Genomic DNA, 5871 nt, shown 5'->3' with positions numbered 1-5871 from the left:
AGCAGGGGGGATGTGGGGGGCATGGCAGAGGGGAAGGGCAGCAGGGGGCATGGAGGGGGAATAGGGAACATGGTTGAGGGGGAAAAGGGGTATGGCGGAGAGGAAGGGCAGCAGGGGGCATGGAGAGGGGAAGGGGGCATGGCAGAGGGGGAAGGACAGAAGGAAGCATGGAGGGGGGAATAGGGAACATGGTTGAGGGGGAAAAGGGGGTATGGCGGAGAGGAAGGGCAGCAGGGGGCATGGAGAGGGGAAGGGGGCATGGCAGAGGGGGAAGGACAGAAGGGGGCATGAAAGCAGGGGGGATGTGGGGGGCATGGCAGAGGGGAAGGGCAGCAGGGGGCATGGAGGGAGGAATGAGGAACATGGTGGAGGGGGAAAGGGCAGCAGGGAGGGGGAGGGGGGACATAGGGCCGGGCATGCCCCGGAGGGGAGAAAGAGGGCATGGAGTAGTGGGAAGGGCAGCATGGGACACTCTGTGGGCTAGGAGGGAGCATGCTGCCTGGGGAGGAAGCAGGTTGGGTGGGGAAAGAAAAGAAGTTAGTGTTTTGTGTTTTAATGACCCCTCTCCCTGCCTCCCCTAGCATTCAGCCTGGGAGCTGTGTGGAGGGATAGCCCTGCACCTTGCCACCCTACCTACACTAGCCAGCAGTCACTGTAAAACCTTGTTCTATTAAGTAAATTCCCTGGCTTGTGTAGCTGCTTTCCTTTGAGGTAGGGGGAGAGCACAGATCCATGTCACACTTTTTTGTTTAAGTGGAATGCTAATCACAATCCGCAAAACCATTTTTAGTTCAGCGGTGAGATTTCCTTAGATTTTTTGTAAATGACCTACTGAGCAAGTGGGCAACAGACTGTATTTTATGCTTAATTAACAAGTACAATTCTGTTTGCTGTAGGAAATGTGCCAGGTAATACAAGTGGCTTAAACCACTGGAGAAAATATTTTTCATGTGTAATGGGGTGAGTGTAGACTCTGCTTCTTTAGGATTTCATCAGGGTTTCAAAACTCTTTTCAGAAATGGGTTTTATCCCCTTATTCCAAGAAGGGAATTTAATCAGTGCTCTCAATGCACTTTGCAAACATCACTGGAATGAGACTCATCAGACATTCCCATTTTAAATAAACAAGGAGAATAAGGGCCACATTTTCAAAGTGGCCTCTTAATTCTCAGTGTCTCAATTTTAGGTGCCCAGCTGTAGACAACCATTTTCAGATATGCTGAGCTGCCACTCTCCCATTGACTTCAGCTGAAGTTTTGGGGGCTCAGTATTTCTGAACATCAGGTCACAGATGTCCCAAGCCAGGCACCTGAAATGTAAGACACCCAAAATTAGAGGCCACTTTTGAAAAATTTCGCCTAAGTGACTGGCTCAGAGACATAAATGAATCTGCAGCAGAATTTGGAAAAGAACAGCAGGTAACTTGACCAGGCATCTGCCTACATCACAAATTGATCTTTCCTTTCTAGACCAGATTGTCTTCCTGCAGAGGGTATTTGTGTTTTCCTTATATGCACTAAAAGCATGAGATTAAACAGATAGTTTATCAGATGATTGTGGCCTTTGGATGTACCACTACAGCATAAACAATTGCACAGCTTTCTCTTAAAGAGGACTATAAAATATGTGGGTCTCAATATGTCTTGATACAGAAAAACGCTCTTTAACAAAGCTGTATAAAATGGTTATTCCAAAGAACCAAAGCCTAAAGTTGTGACTAATGTTATTTTTCCCCATTAGTGATTTCATTTAGTTTTCTCCATGAGTTATTTATTGCTTCTGCCAATATAACTTTTCCTCCATTTAAAAGGTACTTGCAAGTTCTATAGCCACCTCTAGATGGTGCATTTTACTCAGGAGAGTATTACTTTTGGGGCTTTACATAAACATTTTCGGAGTGCAAGCCTCGGGCAGGTTTGAAACACTAGAACTGGACAAGGCAGATTTTGGGTTTCTCCTAATTGTAATAAAGGGATCTGAGATTAACACAGTGCAAAAATTATGAATATCTTTTACTTCACAGACATAAAGCATTCTTAGGTTTGGAAAGATTCATTGTTTTATTGGTAAATGTTGGTAAACGTCAGTTTCACCATACACACACAAATGGATGAAAACATATTTCCATTGATGATGACATTGTACAGATAGGCAAAGTAAAAAACAAATCAAAATAATACGAAAAAGCAGCTGCAGAACTTCGATTTTGATTTAAGGATATTTCCTTTGTGTACTTTGGCATGTGATGGTCACAATTTGTGTATTAATGGTTACAAAGCTTCAACTTTTTGAATCTCGGCAGCTACTGTCTTTAAATAATTATTGTCTGATACCCGCCCCCCCCTTACCTGACCCTTCCATCATTTCCTAAAGTTTTGAAAATTTAAATCACCTGTTTAAAAAAAAAAAAAAAAAAAAAAGCTTAAAACCCATGATTTTGTGTAACCATGAAAAACCACGTAACTAGATAAAAATTGAAAAAAAAAATGTTTAAAAATAAATATTGATAGTATCCATCTAAATCATTTTTAAAAAAAGAATTCTGCCAAGCCTAAGCATGTTATAAGCTCCATGTGGTTGGAAGTGGTGTTGTTAGCCTGCAAATAAAAGAATAATTTATCTGTTCCTTCCTGTGCTTGTCTTTGCATTAGACTAAAACAAAATCCATTTGTTCTCTAAAGAAACAATCTTACCCTCCACTATTCTACTTGAATTTAAGTTGGGGAGGGTGACGCAGACTTGAAGGGAGGAGGGAAAGATCAGTAACAATATAGCCCTGAAATGTTTGGTGCTACTGTAGTGACTAACCAGAAGCATGGTATTTATCCTCTTTCTGTTTATATACTCATGTTCTGTGTCTAGCAACCTATGTAGTTGTTTCGAGATCTGGAGGAAAAACTGTTACAGGGTTTTTAGTCTTGCAAGTGTGTCACTTTCCCCAAAACAAGAAGTTCACTAACAAATTAATTTTTTTTAATAAACCAGAAAGAAAGAACTCCTCAATCTGCTTGAATGTGGATTGTTGTTTGCTGATTGTCATTAGATCATTTCCATAGGGCATTCCAAATATTAATCTATTAAGACTTAGAGCAACTCTGTGAGCTGGGTAAAAGATATGTAAGGAGCACTTTATGCCCCAATGAAATTCACCATCCTCTAGGGTGGAACATGACAGTTGCTTTGCTGCACAACAGTTAGGGGAGGAAGTGAAGAAAAATACAATATCCAATTCAAACGGAATTATTTAGACATTTAGATTGTAATTCCCCCAAATTGGAATTTAGACCCCAGAATAGAAACCCATACGCCTACAATAAGTGCCATTGAATCAGAATGTGTTAATTCAGTAATTGAAAGGTAATTAGCTCACAGTTAATGCATGGGGGATAAACTGGAGTCTGCTTGAGCTGATGTGGCCAGATTATCTAGAAATGCCTAGAAAGAGTCAAAATATTGTTGCAACTAATATTTTATGATGCATCTCTCTTAATTTCATTAGGCTGGAGCCAGAGCTATACAGAAGTGTGGCTTGAGGAAAGAGTAGTCTCTGAGCTGGCTGGAAGCTAGTTATACTGTTGTTTGATTCTCTAATTTCCTGGGAACTTTGTGTTCAAATAAAGGATAAACATTTGTTACGGAAATCCAACTGTCCTTCCTTAATATACAATACACACCTTCCCTTTTAATATCAACATTTCTTTTGCATTAAAAGGTCAATATCAGATAGTTTAAAACCCAACATTTTGATTACTTTAAAAGGAAATAAATTTTTGGCAACAACTCATATTAATCGTTCTGTTTTTTTCCTTCCTGGAAATTGAAAGAAAGGGAATAGCATTCACCATTGTTCTAGTGCATGAGAACCATACAGCTAAATTGACTAGAACAGAAGTCAATCTTTCTTCTGTCCAAGCTGAACATAATGCAAAAAGTAATCAAATAGAATAAATGGTGTAAAGTAAATTAGATTTTAAAAAGCCCACTAGTTTTTAATAATCTAAGATACTGTTAGCAACATAGATAAGGAAATTACTTGCATTGACTTCAGTGGGGCCAAGATTTCCCCCATGATATTTAACCTCACATTGAAGCTTTTAAAAAGCAAAAATGACCTCCTTGTATAAAAGTAGCATTTCTAGTGCAATATAAACATTGTCTACCTCTTTTATTTTACATCTTAATTCAAATGCTAGCAGTGGAACTTGTGTGCAAAAAAGGGTTATTTCCCCGAAAAGGTGTCAAGTATCAGGGGGTAGCCGTGTTAGTCTGTATCCACAAAAACAACAAGGAGTCTGGTGGCATCTTAAAGACTAACAGATTTATTTGGGCATAAGCTTTTGTGGGTAAAAAACCTCACTTCTTCAGAATCATGGAGTGAAAGTTACAGATGCAGGCATTATATAATGACACATGGAGAGCAGGGAGTTACTTTGCAAGTGGAGAACCAGTGTTGACAGGGCCAATTCAATCAAGGTGGATGTGGTCCACTCCCAATAATAGATGAGGAGGTGTCAATTCCAGGAGAGGCAAAGCTGCTTCTATAATGAACCAGCCACTCCCAGTCCCTATTCAAACCCAAATTAATGGTGTTAAATTTGCAAATGAATTTTAGTTCTGTTGTTTCTCTTTGAAGTCTGTTTCTGAAGTTTTTTTGTTCAAGAATAGTTACTTTTAAATCTGTTATAGAATGTCCAGGGAGAGTCACCTACTGGCTTTTGTATGTTACTTTTCCTGATGTCCGATTTGTGTCCATTTATTCTTTTACGTAGGGACTGTCCGGTTTGGCCAATGTACATAGCAGAGGGGCATTGCTGGCACATGATGGCATATATAACATTAGTAGACATGCAGGTGAATGACCCCTTGATGGTGTGGCTGATGAGGTTGGGTCCTCTGATGGTGTTGCTAGAGTAGATATGGGGACAGAGTAGGCAACGAGGTTTGCTACAGGGATTGGTTCCTGGGTTGGTGTTTCTGTGGTGTGGTGTGTAGTTGCTGGTGAGTATTTGCTTCAGGTTGGGGGGTTGTCTGTAAGCGAGGACTGCCCTGCTTCCCAAGGTCTGTGGGAGTGAGGGGTCCTTTTGGGCTTGAGTAGGGGCTGGGAGTGGCTGGCTCATTACAGAAGCAGCTTTGCCTCTCCTGGAATTGACACCTCCTCATCTATTATTGGGAGTGGACCACATCCACCCTGATCGAATTGGCCCTGTCAACACTGCTTCTCCACTTGTGTGGTAACTCCCTTCTCTTCATGTGTCATTATATAATGCCTGCATCTGTAACTTTCATTCCATACATCTGAAGAAGTGAGGTTTTTTACCCACAAAGCTTATGCCCAAATAAATCTGTTAGTCTTTAAGGTGCCACCGGACTCCTTGTTGTTCCCCTAAAAGGCTATTCTGAAGTTTATCACTGACTCTAAGGCTACAATTGCAATTCCCTATTGTATAAAACACTTTTTAAGGTATAAACAGCCTTGTTACATGTACTTAAATATCTTGGTTTCTCTGACAGCAGCTTTGAAAAAAAGGAGAGTGATTATAATGTGGAATGTTTCACTGTGGTATGTAAAATTTCACACTCCTGTCCCAGGTTCTGTACAAAAGGGTGTCCACTGTAACATAGTCTTTCATGTGGGGGTCTCAGAGTGTTGCTAGAGGTCTTTATTTAGCTTTCTACTATTAGACTTTTTTTTCTTATTCTTGATTGCTAAGAGCCATAAAGATCAAGGGGCCCGTTAAAGGCTGTCTTTCAGAAATACAGGTATCTTTCAAGCTAAAGCCATCTCTCTATTTGTTTAGAATCATGACAGTTGTAACCATGTTTAAGCAGCGTAGCTGTTAGCAGGATTCTCATCTACTGTGATGTTTTCCT

Source organism: Trachemys scripta, chromosome 10 (assembly GCF_013100865.1).
Source record: "Trachemys scripta elegans isolate TJP31775 chromosome 10, CAS_Tse_1.0, whole genome shotgun sequence".
Classification (NCBI taxonomy): Eukaryota; Metazoa; Chordata; order Testudines; family Emydidae; genus Trachemys; species Trachemys scripta.
The sequence above is the reverse complement of the archived record's forward strand: the minus strand, read 5'-3'. Positions refer to the sequence as shown.